At 52.8% G+C, this 20,931-nt stretch overlaps 1 protein-coding gene across 1 annotated transcript in view; it reads right to left on the bottom strand.

Annotated features, from left to right (window-relative positions):
- ZNF653 (zinc finger protein 653) overlaps positions 1–20,931 on the bottom strand; it is a 412,702-nt gene that overhangs the window by 151,634 nt on the left and 240,137 nt on the right. The window lies entirely within an intron of this gene.

The raw sequence follows: 20,931 nt of genomic DNA, 5'->3' as shown, positions 1-20,931 counted from the left end.
CCTACTGTATTTGGCCTGCGAGGCCAGGCCACGTGTTCGGCAACGCCGAAGGATCTCCTCCGCTCGTCCCCTCCGTCGAAGATCTTGCTCGGCGGAGACAGCTTCACAACTGCGTCGAGGGAGGGATCGATGTGTTATATATTAAATAGGAAAACGACCAAAGGTCGAGGAGGTGAAATCTGCAATGTCTCTCGAGGAGCTCTGCGTAAAGGCGACCAGTAGCTGGGCGGAAAAAAACAATCTGAGGGACCTCGACGCGCGAGGGATTGTGGGTACAACGCACGTCACTATAGGGATAGTATTTCAGACACGCCTTGTCGACGTCCCTTTTCGACTACGAAAAACAAAATGCAATACTCCGCAGTGACCACTGGATGTCGGACCTATGCACAGCATGTGATTCTAAGCAGATTAACAAACATCAGAAACCTTGTTATGCAGACCATAAGTATTGAGTTCGTTTTTAGGATAGTGTTTATATGATGTGACTTATTTGCCCAAGAATTAAACCCTTTATTTTTACAATACATAGTGTTTCAGTGTTTCTTTCGACCATACGTATGCTACAATTTCTTTGTACCAAGCTACAGCCCTCTCGCCCTCCAAAGATAAGCCTGGCTCCGTCTATTCTACCACATCCTCAGATGTATGGTTTTATGAAGCCCTTAGTTGGACTTTAGGAAAACTGTCCCAACAGCCAGTAAGCCATCTCGCTGGATGTTTCAGGATCAAATTACAAGGTTGACCGTGTTCCTGGGGCAGAGTGTAAGCTTTTATGCCAAACTGGAGGACAGAGGGTGGCCCGAATCTCCAATCATGCACACATGCACCATGAGCGATCAGACAATCAGTGATTCCAGAGAAATCACACACATTCCATTTGCAGCGACCCATCAGAAAAAAGGTCCATAAATGGCCATTTCCAGACACCACACAATCACACAAAAGAGCAGTGCAGTTGCATGTATAATGGATGTCACAAATAGAGACTCCATAGTCCCTTTTCATCCATACTGCATGGGCATCCCTCGCTAGGGACGGGAGACAACCTTTTTCACTAGAAAAAACCTTCCCCTTTAAATTTATAGGCATGCAGGGGCCCCTAAGCATGTGCTCCCCTGACTCCGCCCACCGGTGCCACTCCTCAGTGCCCAATGACACGTTGACAATATAAACATTTCCTAAGGACACCAGTATTAGGAGGGGGGAGGGGAATGGAGGGACGTATAGAGGAAAGGGGACTAAGGATCAAGAGTACATTTGTCACTATGGTGAGTAACTTATAATTACTCGTACGGCCCGTCCCCTTTCTCTATACATGGGCGATTACAACAGAGTGTAGCCGCAGGGTGGAGCGGTGACCCTCTTTAAGAAAACAAGTTCCTTAGACCCGCCTGTCCGAAAGCCAGGTCGGACTTTGAGTCGGCGTCCAAACAGTAGTGTTCGCAGAAAGCCAAAGGGGTGGCCTAGGTGGCAGCCCTGCTGATGACCTGACACGGGAGCAGTCTTTGGAATGCGACACCTGTGACCTTGGCTCTGACAGCGTGGATATGCATGTTGGCTGGAAGTGGTTTGTGCTACCCCTCATATGCCTCCCTGATGGCCAAAACCATCCATCTTGCTATGGAGGCCTTGGATGCCCGATACCCAGGCCTTGACCCCCTCGAAGGTGACAAATAGAGCGTCTGACTTGCGGAAGCTCTTTGTCCGTCCAGATAGAATTTCAGAGTGTGTCTGACATCCAGACAAAGCATTACCCTTTGAGCATCATACTTAGGATCGGCAAAAAAAGGTGGGTAACACCATCTCTTTCTTTAGATGGAAGTATGAGACTACTTTAGGTAGGAATGCGGGGTGCGTTTGCAGGACCACCGTATCCTTGTGAAAAGTAGTATAGGGTGCTGAAGCCACCAGTGCTTGGATCTCGCTAACTATGAGCAGAGGTGAGACCCACCAACAAAGCTGTTTGAATGGTGACCAGTCGGATGTCCGTGGACGCCATTGGCTCAAAAGGTTTGTGCGTTAGGGCGCCGAACACTACATTGAGATCCCACACAGGGTGTGGTTTCTTGATGGGCGGGTAGAGCCTGGTGAGGCCCGCCAGATGTCATTAAACCAAAGGTTAGAAGAGGAGAAAATCTCCTCCTCTGTGTTCCTGTTGGCGCCTATTGCTGTCAAGTAGGTGTGGCATGTGTCGATTTGCACCCCGGAGTGAGCGAGGTGTGCCGAAAAGGGAAGCACATGGTCCAGTGTGCAAGTAAGGGCGTCAATCTACTTAAGAGTCCGTCCAGTGACATAACCTATTCCATTTACTTTTTTATTGGTTCCTAGGAGCCTTGCTCCTAGCTCCCTGAATGATTTCTAGGTTAGCCAAAGACAGGTTCAGATGCTTCAGTGTGACCTGCTCAGGAGCCACACTGCTGGGGCTAATTTCTGTGGAGCAGGGTGGGTGACCCTGCCCCGTTCCTGTGAGAGAAGGTATGCTGGGCCCAGCGGCAGGTGAATGGGTAGCCTGTCCGAGAGGCTGAGGAGCTCTGAGAACCAAGTTCTCGCCGGCCACCATGGAGCTAGCAGAATGATGCAGAGGTGACATGACTCATCTTGCAGATCACCCTGTGGACCAGGGAAGTAGGAGGGAAGGCATATGCTGTCATGCCGTTCCACTGTATCTGAAAAGCGTCACCCAGGGAGCCGGGGCCCTGGCAGGACGCAAACTGCAGGCACTTCCTGTTGAACCTGGTGGCAAAGAGGTCCCCCTTGAGGATGCCCCCATCTGTTGAAGATACCCAGCAGGCCCTGATCGTTCAATTGCCATTCGTAATTGTCCGCTCCCAATCTGGCCTGGTGCCACCCTGCTTGTTGACAATACACGCTGGTGGAGTTGTCCGTCTGGATGAGGACGACCTTGCCCCCAAGGAGCAGAAGAAAAGCTTTGAGAGCTAGCCAGATAGCTTTCAGCTCCAGCCAGTTGATATGAGACTCCTGCTCACGCAGGGACCAGACTCCATGGACACCGATTGTCCAGCGTAGACCCCCAGCCTTTCAGGGAGGAATCTGTGGCGATGGTGAATTGAGGGGGTGTCTGCCGGAAGGGCCTGCCATTCCGCAGGTGGCAGTCCCTAGACCACCAGGTGAGGTCCAGGTGGAGAGAAGGAGGAAGGCTGACAAGGTCTGCTTGGGAGCACCGCTCCTGATTCCATGACGTGGTGGCCCTCAGCCCTGAGGAGGGCAGCCACTGCATTCCTTAGCCTGGTAAAGACCCTGGGGGCTGAGTTGAGGCCGAATAGGTAGAACCTAGTATTGGAAATGGCAGCCCATGATCCTGAACCGCAGGAAGGATTGATGAGGCTGCCAAATCGGGACTTGTAGATAAGCGTCCTAAAGATCCTGGGAGCACATCCAGTCTCCCCTGCACAGTGTCTCTGCTATGAGTGCTGGCATAACCATCTTGAATTTTTGAAGAGGCAGGGAACGGTTGAGGGTGGAGAGTTCCAACAACTCTCAGGCCAGCCTGCTTCTTCTTTTGAATGGCGAAAATCCTAGGGTAGAAGCCCAAACCTCGCTGGGAGGTTGGGACTTCTCCACTGCCTGGCTCTCGACGAGGGACTTAATTTCTGCCAACAGAGTTGCTGTCCCAATCTGTGGGAGTGGAGGGTAGGAGGAAGGAGAGGGAGGAATCGGTAGGCGGCATCCCATGGATACTACGGAGAGGATCCAGGGGTCCACTAACTTCTGATGCCAAAACTGTGCGTGAAGGGCAAGCTTTCCCCCCACCGAAGACACGTGGACTCACAAGGGGCACGTCATGCCTTCTTACCCTCTGAGGCTGTTGCAGAGGAGGGGGACTGAAAGAAGCCCTCGCTCCCCACTTTTGTTGTTTGCGCCGGTGCCGACTCAGAACGGTCAGGCTGCCTAGACCTCTGTTCTTGGAAGCCCCAGAACCCGCCAAACATCCACCCCCTTATCTGGGTGTTGATGCAACTGGGTGTACGCCTCGGGCGTGGCCTTCGTAAGGATAAACACTTCGCAGTTTGGGAACTGTTTTTCTTTTTATCTAGTTCCGCATCGGTGGTGGTGTGAAAGAGGTCACTTACCTCGAATGGAAGATCCAATATTCGTTCCTGAACATCTGGGTTTAACTTAGTAGCCCAAAGCCAGGCAGTTTTCATGTCCCTGGCGATGCATATGGCCCGGCCAGAGGTGTCAATGTGGGCCACAGTGGACTCCATGATGTCCTATGCCACCAGTTTCGCCTCTGCCAGCCCCGCCTTGAAGTGTGCCTGGCTCTGCACCCTAAGTTCTGGAAGGAAATCGGCTATTTCCCACCAAAGCCTCTAGTTAACGGCTGCCAGCATGGCATCCGCGTTGGATTGACGAAGGTGCAGCGAAGCGTTTGAATAAAGCTTCTTTCCGTAAGCCTCCAAGATCTTCACCTCCTTGCCTAGCAGCGCCGAGGACGAGGTGGCTGAGGACGACTGATGCTTTGAGTAGAGTGGCGCTGCAGCGATCACCGAGGACTGCAGTTGAGGGTGTGCCGACAGCAAGAGTGGATCCCCCTCCATTTGACTATACTTGCCGTGAAGGCGCTGATTGACAGACTGGGCCGACTGTGGCTTGAGCCACCCCTTCTCGTGCAAGGCGACGTCCTTCGCATCTGGATCACCGTTCTAGCCGCGGGGCATAGAGTGAGGCCTTCGGCCAGGAATCCTGCCTCTGGTTGTTCGACCTCGGGTTGAGGGAGCCCCAAATACTCTGCCAAACCTGCAAGCCGTTCATGGAAAGCCTTGGCTGAAAACAGCATTTCGGGGTGGTCCTCCTCATCTGTGTCCACCAGGGTGTCCGGCTGGTCCGGACCGGGACGAGGGCTGTGGTGTAGGAACCGGAGCAGGGGGCTGCTGTGGAACCACGTGAACTGTGGGAGGCAGGGGAGCCAGAATCGAAGGAGCCGGCAAGGGCAGCAGAGGCTGCACCAGGGCCTGTGAAGCTGAAGCCACAGGAGGAATGACTATAGGCGCAGTGGAGGGGCCGGAGGGAGCAGGTCCCTGATCACATCCCATAGGATGGCCCTCATCTGAGGAGATCTCATCAGAGTGAGGAACCTTTCAAAGAGACTGCCCTCATAGGCCGGTGGGGTGGCAGGTGATGTTGATGGGGTAGCGGGCGGCTGCGGGAGCCGGTGCGTACTCTGTCTAGTGTCAGTTGCGAGGTAAACCTGCCTTGCAATGCCGATGGATAAGCTGTAGGCCATGTAGCTGGTTGACACCATTCCCACCTTGTAACTCGTTCTCACACCTGCTCCGTTCCCAGGGGCGGTATCGGACGAGCTGCCATTTTGTCTGGTGCAGCGGCCATCTTGTCGAGCTGCATGCCACGTGCCGACATCGTGGTGCTTGGCTCACTGGACCCGGCCTCCTCCAGGACTATTGGCGATGAAGCATGCAACCTACCCTGCACCCCAGGACACTGCCTGGTAGGCGTGTTGCCCTCGGCAGTATCACTGATAGTGCTGCAAGCAGGTGCCCCCTCGGACATCTGACCGGTATTAGGGCATCACCCCTCAGGTGTACACCCAGTGAAAGAACCTTGAAGTCCCTCAGCACCGTCTCCAGAAGGATCTAATGACCCCTCGACCTGGCGGCCGGTAGCTGGAATAGCCTCGGTACCTGTGCTGGTTCAAGAACCAGAAAGGCTCCTCCCGCTCAAGAGTTTCCTTGGGAAGGAGACGCCCGTCTGGGTTTGTTTATTTGTTTATTTCTAATGTGTACCAATCCCAAGGGTAACAGGGCGCAGCAGTATCGAAATGCACAGCTTACAAAGTTACAGATAGATCATGATATTACAATCAAAACAAAATATAAAATATAATTACAAGAATGAATACAGAGTGAGGTATATACAGGTGTACATATTATTTACAATTCAGGTCACAATTCAGGGTGCGATGAAAAAAAGCAGCCCTCCCTTGGGACTTGACTTATGAAGTCCTTCAAGTCCTCTGGAGGTGACTTCTCGAAGAGCTCCCTCCACCGAGCTAGCCCGTTCTTCAGAGCATGCAGTAGAAGCGCATTACGCACGGTACAACCTTCCCAGCCGTGGTCGGGGCCAAGGAAGCAGAGGCAAAGAGTGTGGGGATCGGACTTAGGGAAGAGCCCTTCGCAGGCTGGACACCTGCTCAAGCCCGCTGATGTCGACATGCGCCGGGGAGGAGCATGGCGCCAGAGGACCGAGTACCTAATTGATAAAAGAGAAGACAAAAAGACAGAAGAAAGTATCTGGGGTAAGAGCACGTGGTATTACAAGGCTGAAGCCAAACCCAGGAGCGCTGGTGAAATCGTCCCTTTCCTGTCAACACGGAAAAGGGCACTAACTAAACCAAGGAGTGGCGCCAGTGGGTATAGACAGGGGAGCGCATGCTCCCAAGGCTGTGCCCCCGTACCCCTCTAAATTTAAAGGGGTAGAAGGTTTTTTCTGGTGAAAAAGGTTCCTTCTCCAGTCCTTAGCGAGGGACGCCCATGCAGTTTGGAGGAAAGGGGACGGGACATAAGAGTAAGGCTTTCTCTCAGACAAACCGGCAACACTCTTGCAGCCACTGTAATTAAGTACACTACCACAAACCAGATCTACTGGCACAGAGGGAGTGATGGGCACATTGCTGGTAGCCAATGCCCTTAGAGGGCATACAAGTCTCTAGAGGCCCACAAACACATAAGAGCCTTTTCCCCAGTGAGATCGGACTGGAACACACTGGAGAAATTTGGACAGAGCATCATAAAAAAAAAAGAAGCAAAAAGTGAGGGGCGCTCACAAAAGCTGACTATTTTTTCCATATACTGGGTAAACCTAACAGATTTGTTCCTATAACCAGATACTTGCCCATGTTATTGCGTATGTTAACCTGGGGGTCCTGATGGACAACAATCTTACTCGAGAGCCACAAGTAAACGCTTACCAAGAAATGCTTCTTTCTCCTGCGAGAGATAAAAAGGATCTTACAGTTCCGATCATTCTCCATCAAAACAATCACCACCATAGCTCATCATGACCTCAAAAGTCAGATTGATGACGTTAAAGACAAAAGGTAAGGCTGCCATCCTACTCCTCCTAGACCTCTCAGCAGCCTTCGACCTGGTCGACCATAATATTACTCTGTAACCACCTCTCTTCTGCTGCCCCTTTCTCTTCCTCTGCTGTCACGTGGATACAATTCTTCTTGGCCAATAGAACCAGGAGGGTCTTTTCTTCCGTGGCAGCAGCGGACCCCATCCCCATTACCTGGGGTGTCCCTCAAGGATCATGTGTTTCCCCCCACTCTATATAACATCTTTACAAAGCCTCTCTTCGACAAACTGAACCTTCTGGGTGTCACCTACACCAACTACGCGGATGACACCCAGATACTCCTCTCACCATCACATCAAGCTGATGTCACCAGGATTAACAAAATCTTCTCCATCATAAAGGCATGGATGGCCACACATGGCCTCTGCCTAAATGACGAGGAGACTGAACTTCTCCTGGTCGGATCACCTAATAACCTACAAAAACTGAGCCCTGACTATTCCAACATAATCATCGACGGCAATACCATCCCAGTTGCTAAAAATGTGAAAACCCTTGGCCTTTATCTCGATGCCAATACCAACCTCACCAAACAAGTTAATTCGACTGCCTCAGCTACCGCCTACACAGGGAAATTAATTAGAGCCTGCAGACATTTTCTATCTACTAATAGCTGCCTCACGCTGGCTAGGGCTCTCATACAATCTAAGGTAGCAACAGCCTCAACCTAGGTGCTAACCAATCTATAATTAATAAACTTCAGGTTCTCCAAAACAATGCGTTACAAGCAGCTCTAAACATTCCTAGGCGGGAGCATATATCCGCTACCAGAATATCATACAAATGGCTTTCCATTCAACAAAAAATTGATTTAAAAACTCACCTACAAAGCCCTTAACCACCCTCCCCCCTACCTTACCAAAAATTCACCATGAAACCGGCCATCAGAACCACTAGATCTTCGAACACTTTATGCCTCACTGTGCCTAGATTTACTTCTAAAAGAGCTGGCGGTTCTAGTTTCACGGTCCTGGCCTCCCAACTTTGGAACACCCTGCCCTTGAACATTAAATCGACCAAATCCTTCCAGTTATTCCGGAAACATGTCATTGGGTGGTTACGGACTAAAAATCAATTTTAAGTTAGGCCTAGCCTACTACAAACTGTATATATTGTACATGCCACACATATGCCTTAACTGTGTATACTGTACATAACCTTACTAATGTACTACTGCAAATGTTTATATGTATTGTGCCTTGTAACTTGTCCTAAGCGCCCATTTACTCCCGGGTCTGGAGCGCTATACAAATAAAATAAAACAAACCTCTCGTCATGTCCAGAGTAGATTACGCTAATAGCCTATGCCTGATCGACTTATAAATAAACTACAACGCATACAAAATGCGGCAGCCAGATTGCTTCTCAAACTACCCGAAGAGAACACATCACACCAGCACTAAAAACACTGCATTGGCTACCAATAAAACAACAAATAAAATTCAAAACAATGTGCATTGCGCACAGAGCAATACACAAACAAGGCACCGAGTTGCTGAGCGACAAATTACGCCTACATCAACCAACAAGAACCCTCGGATCAAGCAACAACAACCGCCTGGAACCGAAACCTTGCAATAAAAGAAACCTTAGAGGATCTTCTTTCTCTCACCAGGCGCCGAAAACTTGGAACGACCTACCAAAGAACATACGCAACACAAGAAACTGCTCAAATCCTGGCTCTTCACTTCATAACTAGAAGAACGCCCACAGGGACATACACAAAACAAACAATGATGAATAAAGACACAGATCCCGATTCCCACCAAGCGATCAAAAAATAGAATCTAAGGAAGACGATCCACGACATGCCGAACGACTGTCTGAGAGATAGACATGATAGGATGACACTAAAGACTGAATACATAGGCACACCAAGACAGAAGGACTAGGACGATTCATCATTAGCACCTTGGCCCTGAATCACACCCAAGCTCCAAAAGACCTTTGTCACAATCGATAGGAAGGGGACAGGGAGCATTCAATCCTCATCTCCTACACCAGAGGGAGAGAAATAGACATACCCAATCACATTACAAAGTCCATTAGAATACAGTGGGAGCGAGCCGTGCCTCTCACACACGACGGTCAAAGGAATCAGCAATAACCCCACCCATAGGAATACCATTTAAATGGTACAAGTTATACTAGAACCTGGATACACACCCCACTAACCCAACTTTCAAATCTCTGCATACCTAACCCACCCGAAAATTCACACAACCATCTCTCACCCGGCAAACCACTCGCACCTTACTACACCGCATCAACAGCAAAACAAACACATAAGCAGCACCAACAGCACATGAGGTCTTGCCCGGTCCGATACTCACACCAAAGCTCAGCGCACAGTGTATACCGAACTGAAGCCGCTAACAGCACACCACTTCTCCCACTCATCTATTCCCTCTTCACCCGACTAAGCCTACCCTATGTTGGTGACGGTACATTTCCTTTCACCCCACTACTATTTATCATACAGTATTTGGTCCTACAATTGTGAAACATCCTTTAACCCTTTAAGTGCCAAGGACGAGGTATCTCGTCCTTGGAAGTGCACACGCAGTGCCAAGGACGAGATAGCTCGTCCTTTTTGGCACCTTGTTTTGAGCGATCCCTGCAAAGCAGGGATCGCTCAAAACTGTAATCCAACCCCCGGGCTATGCGAGGGGGAGGTCCCCCCTCACTGCCCGGGGGTTGGATTTCCTTCAGTTTCACGCCGACGTGCGTTACGCACGTCGGCGTGAAACGGAAAGTATTTCCAACGCAGCAGCCATTTTCGGCTGCTGCGTTGGAGAGAGAAGGTGAGTGCCCTTCTTGTTCCGCCTCGATCTCCGGCTGTATTTCAAGCCGGAGATCGAGGCGGGTACCGTTGGAAAGGGGAGATTCTCCCCTTTCCAACGGTACCCATTGTGTGACTTTGCTGCCCGCGGATCGGGCGCAGGGCGCCTCGATCCGCGGGCAGCAACGTCACGGATCAAACGAAGATCCTTTTGTGACGCGTGGGGGAGGGGGGGCTGCTTACTAGGTAAGCGGCCCCCTTCCCCCGTGGCCCCAAAGCATGGGGCCACAGCGCCAGGGACCCCTGGGGGCAGATGATCACTGCCCCCGGGGGTGGGGGGGAAAAAAAAAAAAAAAAAAAAAAAAATCGAGGGAAGGAGGGAGGTGGGAGGGGGTTTTGGGCCCTGGGGCCCACTGGGCCACCAGCGATTGACCTAAAAGTGGTGTCCCTGGAAAGGGGACTTTCTCCCCTTTCCAGGGACACCACTCATATGCCGCATTGCTGGTCACGGATCAGCGCAGAGCGCCGATCCGTGACCAGCAACCCACTGAACCACCATGGATCTGTTTGCGAGTTGGGGGGGAGGGGGGCTGCTTCAGGTAAGCAGCCCTCTCCCCCCCCCCCCGGCCCCCAAAGCATGGGGACACATGAAAATGTACCCTGGGGGCAGATGGCTGGCCATCTGCCCCCAGGGAAATATATCTAAAAAAAATAATAATAATCTGAGGGATGGGGGGAGGTGGGAGGGGGTTTGGGGTCCTGGGGCCCACTAGGCCACCAGGGATTGAACAGAAAGTGGTGTCCCTGGAAAGGGGACTTTCTCCCCTTTCCAAGGACACCACATATGAGGCATTGCTGGTCACGGATCGGCGCAGAGCGCTCGATCCGTGACCAGCAACCCACTAGACCACCATGGATCTCTTTGTGAGGTGGGGGGTGGGAAGGGGGCTGCTTCAAGTAAGCAGCCCTCTCCCCCCTCCCGACCCCAAAGCATGGGGGCACGTGTATGTGAACCCTGGGGCAGATGGCTGACCATCTGCCCCAAGGGAATGTAAAATAAAAAACAAAAATGAAATGATGGGAAACAGGGTTGGGGGAAGGGGTGGGGGCCACTAGCCACCATGGATTTTTTACTGAATGAAAGGGAGGGGGTGTCCCCCCATAGGGGCGGGTGCCCCCCCAACCAAAGTAGAAAGGGGGCACCCCTTGTAACCCTCCCTGGGGGCAGATATCTGTTCCTAGGGAGGGCCATCTGACCCCAGGGAGGGATGCATGAGGTGGGGCCCCCCCTATCTGCCCCCAGGGAGGGTTGCATGAGGTGGGGCCCTCCATTTGGGGTGGGGGGGGGTTGAGGGCCACCCCCCGTTGCGGTACATCATGCGCTGCCAATTTAGGGTGGCCCTCAGCCCCCCCTAAAAAGCAGCCTGTGGTTTTGTAATTTTTTTTTTGTTTACCCAACTTTGCTTGGTGCAGATGGCCACATTAGTGTGGCTATCTGCCCCCAGGGTGCCCAAACCCTACTGCCCCATCTATTGGGGGTCCAGCCCCACCTTTTGGGGTGGCCCTCTCCCCCCTCACCCCAAATGGAGGTGGGGTGTACCTCACGCAGCCGTTTGGAGGAGGCCCAGGGAGGCCTGCATGAGGTGTGTCCCCCAGCCATTGGGGGTGGGGTGGGGGGGGCACCCCAAAAGCTGGGGCAGGACCCCCAATAGATGGGGCAGTAAGGTTTGGGCACCCTGGGGGCAGATAGCCACACTAATGGGCCCATCTGCACCAAGCCAAGTTGGGTAAACAAAAAAAAATATACAAAAACACAGGCTGCTTTTTAGGGGGGGCTGAGGGGCACCCTAAATTGGCAGCGCATGATGTACCGCAACGGGGGGTGGCCCTCAACCCCCCCCCACCCCAAATGGAGGGCCCCACCTCATGCAACCCTCCCTGGGGGCAGATATCTGCTCCTAGGAAGGGGCATCTGACCCCAGGGAGGGATGCATGAGGTGCCCCCCCCCCTATCTGCCCCCAGGGAGGGTTGCATGAGGTGGGGCCCTCCATTTGGGGTGGGGGGGGGTTGAGGGCCACCCCCCGTTGCGGTACATCATGCGCTGCCAATTTAGGGTGGCCCTCAGCCCCCCCTAAAAAGCAGCCTGTGGTTTTGTAATTTTTTTTTTGTTTACCCAACTTTGCTTGGTGCAGATGGCCACATTAGTGTGGCTATCTGCCCCCAGGGTGCCCAAACCCTACTGCCCCATCTATTGGGGGTCCAGCCCCACCTTTTGGGGTGGCCCTCTCCCCCCTCACCCCAAATGGAGGTGGGGTGTACCTCACGCAGCCGTTTGGAGGAGGCCCAGGGAGGCCTGCATGAGGTGTGTCCCCCAGCCATTGGGGGTGGGGTGGGGGGGGGCACCCCAAAAGCTGGGGCAGGACCCCCAATAGATGGGGCAGTAAGGTTTGGGCACCCTGGGGGCAGATAGCCACACTAATGGGCCCATCTGCACCAAGCCAAGTTGGGTAAACAAAAAAAAATATACAAAAACACAGGCTGCTTTTTAGGGGGGGCTGAGGGGCACCCTAAATTGGCAGCGCATGATGTACCGCAACGGGGGGTGGCCCTCAACCCCCCCCCACCCCAAATGGAGGGCCCCACCTCATGCAACCCTCCCTGGGGGCAGATATCTGCTCCTAGGAAGGGGCATCTGACCCCAGGGAGGGATGCATGAGGTGGCCCCCCCCCTATCTGCCCCCAGGGAGGGTTGCATGAGGTGGGGCCCTCCATTTGGGGTGGGGGGGGTTGAGGGCCACCCCCCGTTGCGGTACATCATGCGCTGCCAATTTAGGGTGGCCCTCAGCCCCCCCTAAAAAGCAGCCTGTGGTTTTGTAATTTTTTTTTTGTTTACCCAACTTTGCTTGGTGCAGATGGCCACATTAGTGTGGCTATCTGCCCCCAGGGTGCCCAAACCCTACTGCCCCATCTATTGGGGGTCCAGCCCCACCTTTTGGGGTGGCCCTCTCCCCCCTCACCCCAAATGGAGGTGGGGTGTACCTCACGCAGCCGTTTGGAGGAGGCCCAGGGAGGCCTGCATGAGGTGTGTCCCCCAGCCATTGGGGGTGGGGTGGGGGGGGGCACCCCAAAAGCTGGGGCAGGACCCCCAATAGATGGGGCAGTAAGGTTTGGGCACCCTGGGGGCAGATAGCCACACTAATGGGCCCATCTGCACCAAGCCAAGTTGGGTAAACAAAAAAAAATATACAAAAACACAGGCTGCTTTTTAGGGGGGGCTGAGGGGCACCCTAAATTGGCAGCGCATGATGTACCGCAACGGGGGGTGGCCCTCAACCCCCCCCCACCCCAAATGGAGGGCCCCACCTCATGCAACCCTCCCTGGGGGCAGATATCTGCTCCTAGGAAGGGGCATCTGACCCCAGGGAGGGATGCATGAGGTGGCCCCCCCCCTATCTGCCCCCAGGGAGGGTTGCATGAGGTGGGGCCCTCCATTTGGGGTGGGGGGGGGGTTGAGGGCCACCCCCCGTTGCGGTACATCATGCGCTGCCAATTTAGGGTGGCCCTCAGCCCCCCCTAAAAAGCAGCCTGTGGTTTTGTAATTTTTTTTTTGTTTACCCAACTTTGCTTGGTGCAGATGGCCACATTAGTGTGGCTATCTGCCCCCAGGGTGCCCAAACCCTACTGGCCCATCTATTGGGGGTCCTGCCCCACCTTTTGGGGTGGCCCTCTCCCCCCTCACCCCAAATGGAGGTGGGGTGTACCTCACGCAGCCGTTTGGAGGAGGCCCAGGGAGGCCTGCATGAGGTGTGTCCCCCAGCCATTGGGGGTGGGGCGGGGGAGGGCACCCCAAAAGGTGGGGCAGGACCCCCAATAGATGGGGCAGTAAGGTTTGGGCACCCTGGGGGCAGATAGCCACACTAATGGGCCCATCTGCACCAAGCCAAGTTGGGTAAACAAAAAAAAATATACAAAATCACAGGCTGCTTTTTAGGGGGGGCTGAGGGCCACCCTAAATTGGCAGCGCATGATGTACCGCAACGGGGGGTGGCCCTCAACCCCCCCCACCCCAAATGGAGGGCCCCACCTCATGCAACCCTCCCTGGGGGCAGATAGGGGGGGGCACCACCTCATGCATCCCTCCCTGGGGTCAGATGCCCCTTCCTAGGAGCAGATATCTGCCCCCAGGGAGGGTTGCATGAGGTGGGGCCCTCCATTTGGGGTGGGGGGGGGTTGAGGGTCACCCCCCGTTGCGGTACATCAGGCGCTGCCAATTTAGGGTGGCCCCCAGCCCCCCCTAAAAAGCAGCCTGTGATTTAGCATTTTGTTTTTTGTTTACCCAACTTTGCTTGCTGCAGATGGGCCCATTAGTGTGGCTATCTGCCCCCAGGGTGCCCAAACCCTACTGGCCCATCTATTGGGGGTCCTGCCCCACCTTTTGGGGTGGCCCCCTCCCCCCTCACCCCAAATGGAGGTGGGGTGTACCTCACGCAGCCGTTTGGAGGAGGCCCAGGGAGGCCTGCATGAGGTGTGTCCCCCAGCCATTGGGGGTGGGGCGGGGGGGGGCACCCCAAAAGGTGGGGCAGGACCCCCAATAGATGGGGCAGTAAGGTTTGGGCACCCTGGGGGCAGATAGCCACACTAATGGGCCCATCTGCACCAAGCCAAGTTGGGTAAACAAAAAAAAATATACAAAATCACAGGCTGCTTTTTAGGGGGGGCTGAGGGCCACCCTAAATTGGCAGCGCCTGATGTACCGCAACGGGGGGTGACCCTCAACCCCCCCCACCCCAAATGGAGGGCCCCACCTCATGCAACCCTCCCTGGGGGCAGATAGGGGGGGCACCACCTCATGCATCCCTCCCTGGGGTCAGATGCCCCTTCCTAGGAGCAGATATCTGCCCCCAGGGAGGGTTGCATGAGGTGGGGCCCTCCATTTGGGGTGGGGGGGTTGAGGGCCACCCCCCGTTGCGGTACATCAGGCGCTGCCAATTTAGGGTGGCCCCCAGCCCCCCCTAAAAAGCAGCCTGTGAATTTGCATTTTGTTTTTTGTTTACCCAACTTTGCTTGCTGCAGATGGGCCCATTAGTGTGGCTATCTGCCCCCAGGGTGCCCAAACCCTACTGGCCCATCTATTGGGGGTCCTGCCTCACCTTTTGGGGTGGCCCTCTCCCCCCTCACCCCAAATGGAGGTGGAGTGTACCTCACGCAGCCGTTTGGAGGAGGCCCAGGGAGGCCTGCATGAGGTGTGTCCCCCAGCCATTGGGGGTGGGGCGGGGGGGGGCACCCCAAAAGGTGGGGCAGGACCCCCAATAGAGGGGGCAGTAGTGTTTGGGCACTCCGGCGCCAGATTGGCACACCAATGTGCCCCTGTGCACAAAGGGGAGTTGGGTTACCAAAGGAAAACAGTGAAATTGTTGGAAGGTTTTTTAGGGGGGGCGGTGGAGCACCCCAAAGGGTTGGGAAAGCTGAATGGGGTGTTAACCCCCCCCCTGCCCACAATGGAGTGGGTGCCATGTCATGCAGCCCTCCCTGGGACCAGATATCTGCTCCTAGGAACGGACGCCTGAGCCCAGGGAGGAGTGCAGGACAGCCTTCCCCCTTATCTGCCCCTTGGGAGGGCTACATGAGATGGGCCGCCCCTCAAATTGGGGTGGTGGTGGAGAGGTGCAACCCCCCTCACGTTAGAAAATTCCACAGCGGTGTAGGGGGCCCCTCCGCCCTCACAAAGGGGCAGCCTGCCATTTTGAATTGGGTTCTTCGTTTACTATACCTGCCTTTGCGTAGAGGGGCACATTGGTGTGCCAGTCTGGCGCCGGGGTGCCCAAAACGTACAGGCCAATGCTACAGTGGGGCCAATATGGGTGGTCTGGTATGTGGGTGGGCTGACACAGATAATATATGTTTTGTTCTTCCCTTTACAGGTCTTGAGCAGTTCAAGCTTCTCCCTTGTTATGTACGTATGAAATTTTGCTTATTCCAACATTTGATAGTGGGTGGAGGGCACATTGCTATTGGGGTGGGGGTGAACAGGGCCTGTAGTGTTCTGTTGTGAAGGAAGTGGGTGCTCTGGGGAGGTATTGGGGTGGCCAGGAACACACTTGTCCAGGTTGCGGACAAAACGCCCCCCAGTGCAGCTGAACAGTGCTGTTTCCCTGGGAGGGAAGTTTGCCAATTAGCCATCTGTGCAATGTTTGTTTTGTGTGCTGGGGGTTGCCATACACCCATTGGTCTTAGGCCAGTTTGCTATCACTGTGCAGTCCAGCCTTCTGTGGAGGTAGATGACAGAGAAGTTTCATGTATGTGGTGGAAGGAGCTGAAAAATGTACAGATATATGCCAGACAGTTCGGATGTGTTATTGGTAGGCAAAGCACTGAATGTAAATCTTTTATGTTTCTGTTGCAGTTGTGGCTACAGAAAAGCTTATGCTGACTTATGTAAGTACCACATATATTACTTGGTAATGTGCGGGTGGAGGGTTACTGTGGTGGAAGAAACTGTGGCTGCAGTGTCAGTGGTATGGGGGAGAAAGGGTAGGAGGGCGGTTCGGGGGCCAGTGATGGGAGTGCCTTGCATTGAGGAAGGTGGCTGCTTTGCAGAAGGAAAAACTGGGCAACATAAGTAGCAGCTCCTTTTCAAAAATGTTGCCGGTAGTAATGCAGATGGTCATTTTGTTATGAGCATGGTACGCGTACTTGATACAGAGAACACTACTTTTACTGCAACGATCACCATTTCTGTGGTCCTTTTCCAGCAGTCGTCCCAGTGAGCCCCGCCTGGCTCCCCATCCTTTTGCAGGGGGAAAACCTGTAACGCAGGGTAGCTAGAGGGGCAGGAGGGGTGGGGGATTAAGTCATTGCCCTTGGGCGTCCATCTCCCAGATGGATATTTTGTCCCTCAAAAGCAGCAGTGGGTGCAGGGTGCCCCGGCACGGTCCCCATCCCGTCCTAGAGGGGAAAGCTGCAGTGCTGGCCAGGCAGAGATGTAGTGTGGTGGTGGTTGATGTGTGTGACCTTGGCTGCCTCTCGGCCTTGGTAGTTGAATGGCCCCAAGTTCACCAGTACTTTAGGAGCTGCGCCCCAATTTCTCACAATCAAAGAGTCCAAATGTGCATGCATGTGTAATGAAAGGGGCACATTCTGTCAGAGGAACTATATTCGGAGAGGTTACAAAACACCTTTGCTGCACAGGTCATATCCTCTGTCAGACTAGTCACCCTGCCAAAGTGTAATGGTGTAGCATGTGGAAGTCACTTTACTACCGTGCAGTGCAGGCGGTGGGCCACAGGAGCAGACAACCTTTACTGATTACAATTGCCCCAGCAGAACTGTGTTATTGGCACAAGGTGACATACTGTCTTCCTCACCTCCTTCCCCTAAAACACAAGTGCCAATTACGTAATGACCTACTGTAAATTCACATGAGAGGTGCATGTCCGAATAGGTGAAGTGTGTGTCTGGGAGTGTTACAAGAGCCATGTGTTCACACAATCATTCAGCTAGTTGGTAAACTGTATGTATAGGCATATTCATGGGGGTTCACTTGTTTCCATATCATAGTGACGATGAGGGTTGTGTAGATAATTGCCTACTCTTTCACCCAAAGGGCTGCACGATTTTCCGAGGGCCAACCACATCTGGCTCTCAAAGGGATGCCCTCCTGGTACATTGGTTTGGGGTTAGGGGGAAGTGCTTTCACCAGCTCAGAGGAGCCATCAGCGATGTCCATGCAAAAGGAGATGCAAACCCAACACCCTACAGTGGTGCACCTGGGAGGAAAAGATTTAGCGTCTGTGGGAGGGGAAGGGATACATGAGCTGCTAATGGAGGAACTGGAATGGATAGCACAGATGTTTCCAAACAGTGATGGGTTGGTGCCAGATTTCCGGGATTTATTTATTTTTATGTTTTTTCTGCAGGATGCCATATGCCCACTTGTCTTATTTCCATTTCCAATCCGTCTGCAGTCTAGCCTTCCGTAGTGGTAGATGACTGAGAAGTGTCATGGAAGTGGTGGAAGGAAGTGAAAAATGTACAGATAGTTGCCAGACAGTTTGGATGTGTAATTGGTAGGCAAAGCATTGAATTTTAATCTTTTATGTTTCCTTTGCAGTTTCGGCTACTGAAAAGCTATTGCTGACTTATGTAAGTACAACATTTATTACTTGGTAATGTGGGGGTGGAGGGTTACTGTGGTGGAAGGAATTGTGGGTGCATTGTCAGTGATAAGGGTGGGAAAGGGTAGTGGGGAGGGTCGGGGGCCAGTGATGGGTGTGCCTTGCATTGAGTAAGGCAGCTGCTTTGCAGAAGGAAAGGTTTGGCAGCAAATTTTAAACATTTTTTTCCAGTAGTTATATAGATGGTCATTTTTTCTGAGCATGCTATGCACACTTGTTACAGAGCTCATTCCTTTCACTGCAAAGTTCACCATTTCTGTGGTCCAATTTCAGCAGTGGTCGCAGTGTGCCCTGTCAGGGTCCCCATCCTTTTGCAGGGGGAAAAAACTGTAACGCAAGGTAGCTAGAGAGGGGGGTGTCATTGGCCTTGGTCGTCCGTCCCCCAGGTGGATATTTTGCCTCCAAATTCAGCAGTGTGTGCAGGGTCCAATCCCTTCCAGGAGAGGAAAGCTGTAGTGCTGACCAGGAAGCTATGTAGGGTAGTGGTGGGTGATGGGTGTGACCTTGTCCACCTCCCTTCCTTGGTAGTGAAGTGGCCCCAAGGTCACTAGTGGTCCTGGAGCTATGGCCGAAACACTCACATTGAAAGTGTCTGAAGGTGCACCCATTTGTGGTAAATGTGGCACATTCTGTCAGGGTACCTATATTCACAGAGCGTACAAAGCACACTTCCTGTGGACTTCATATCCTCCGTGAGACTAGTCACCCTGCCAAATTGTAACGATGTAGCATGTGGACGTCACCTTACCACCGTGCTGGGCAGGCGGTGGGCCACAGGAGCAGACAACTTTTACTGATTACAATTGCGCCAGCACAACTGTGTTATTGGCACAAGGTGACATACTATCTTCTTCACCTCCTTCCCCTGAAAATAACGTGGCAATTATGTGTCGACCTACTGTTATCTCAAATGAGAGGTGGTTTCCGAATGGGTGAAGTGTGTGTCTGGGATTGCTCCAAGAGTCATGTGTTGGTGCAAATGTTGTGTAATGTGGTAAAATGTATGTGTAGCCATAATCATGGGGGTTTTCCTGTTTCCATTTCCTAGTGAGGATGAGGGTTGTGTGGATTTTCGGCCACTCTTATATCCAAAGGGCTGCACGACTTTTCCGAGGGCCACCTACATCTGGGTCTGGAAGGGATGGCCTTGCGGTGCATTGGTTTGGGGTGGGGGGGATGCGCCTTCACCAGCTCCGAGGAGCCATCGTCGCTGCCCAAGAAAAAGGAAAGGCCCCCCCCCCTGACCTTATAGTGGTTCACCTGGGAGGAAATGATTTTGCGTCTGTGGGACGGAAGGGGGTACGCGAGCAGCTCATGGCAGACCTTGAATGGATTGCAGAGAGGTTTCCAAACACTGTGGTGGCCTGGTCCCAGATGATTCCCAGGATGGATTGGAGAACTGAAGGGAATAGAAGGGCCATCAACCGCTCGGTGTGGAAAATGAATGGCGAGTTCACTAAACTGACAGAGGGCAACACCAGAATACGGACCATTCACCATGGCAATATCAAAGGTGCTGTGATGTTTCACAGAGATGGGGTGCACCTTTCCAAAACAGGCATGGAGCTGTTCATTGGAAACATAATGGATTTTGCCCAGACGCTATTTTAGGGGGAGTTTGCCCAGTGACTGATGGACACACTGGAAGATCTGAAAGGTGAATAGAAGTGGTAGTAAGTATGTTGGCAGTGAGACTTCCACTTTCTAGCAATTGTTTGCATTCATGGCATGTCAAAGCATTTAGTATGTTTCTGCTACTTATTTCTTTGGTACCCATCACTACTTGCTTCAGCCTACATCAATTTGCTTGGCCTTGCAATAATTTTGTCCATGTGAGCTTTCCCCTTACAATAGACACCCCTATATGAATGAGCAGGTGTTATTGTCAAAAGTGTGCCAGCAGTTGGCCGGAAGGGCCAGCCGTGTACTGTATTTATCTTCCCTCTCTGCTTCTTCATTGCCTATGGCTTTTCAACTCACCCAATCACTAATACGTTGCATGGTTCCTTCTCACCTCGATTTCCCATCCACAAGCATCCCATGGGGGAGGGCATGGTGCAAAGCATGTTGGCTGTTTCTGAATAGGTAGTGTGGCTGAAATCCTCGTCCCCACGCTTGTATTTCTGTACAGTTTAGCGGAATAGTACATTGGCCATAGATTTTTTGTTCTCTTTCTTTTAGGTGCAGGTGTGTTGTAGCTGTCTACACACTTGTAGGAAAGCAGTCAGCTGGTCCTTAGCATTTCACGTGAGTGTTTGCAAAGTACTACTCTGTTTATTGTAGCGTGCAGGGAGTACGTCATATTGCAGAGGGCTGCTACTGTTAGTGAGCAAAGTCTGGACCTTTTGGTGTACCTGTGTGGAGTAGGTTTGTGGCACTGAATACCACTTACTGTGCTACGTTCCATACTTTCAGAAGCACACATACTTCTTGTTTCAGTCTTCATCTGGTCTTTGGGCATTGAAGGGTTCCATAGCGAAGGTACTCATGGCTTCTCGGCGATCAATGTCTGGTGCGGAGGCATTAGCTGTAGTGATGGAATCTGGCTCAGAGCAAGGCACAGATGTGTACATGCATTCTGAAACAGATAGTGCTTCTGAGGGGCAGGAGGGAAGTGATTGGGGAAGTGAGATGGCCATTGACGAAAGTCCCTCCTCCCACTCATCATCGTCATCATCTGATGATGAAGAGGAAGGAAGAGTGCGTCCACCTTTTCGCACACTTCCCACACGCAGGGGACCTGTAAGGGGGAGGGGACGTGCAAGACTGCCACGCAATGTGGCAGTTCCTGACATGACTCAAGAGTCGCTCTGGGTGCCTCCAGCAATGGCTCAGCCTGTTGTGCCCCCTTTCAC

Source organism: Ambystoma mexicanum, chromosome 3q (genome assembly GCF_040938575.1).
Source record: "Ambystoma mexicanum isolate Mex_15411 chromosome 3q, UKY_AmexF1_1, whole genome shotgun sequence".
Classification (NCBI taxonomy): Eukaryota; Metazoa; Chordata; class Amphibia; order Caudata; family Ambystomatidae; genus Ambystoma; species Ambystoma mexicanum.
Note: the sequence above shows the minus strand (reverse complement) of the source record. Positions and strands in the feature narration are given on the sequence as shown.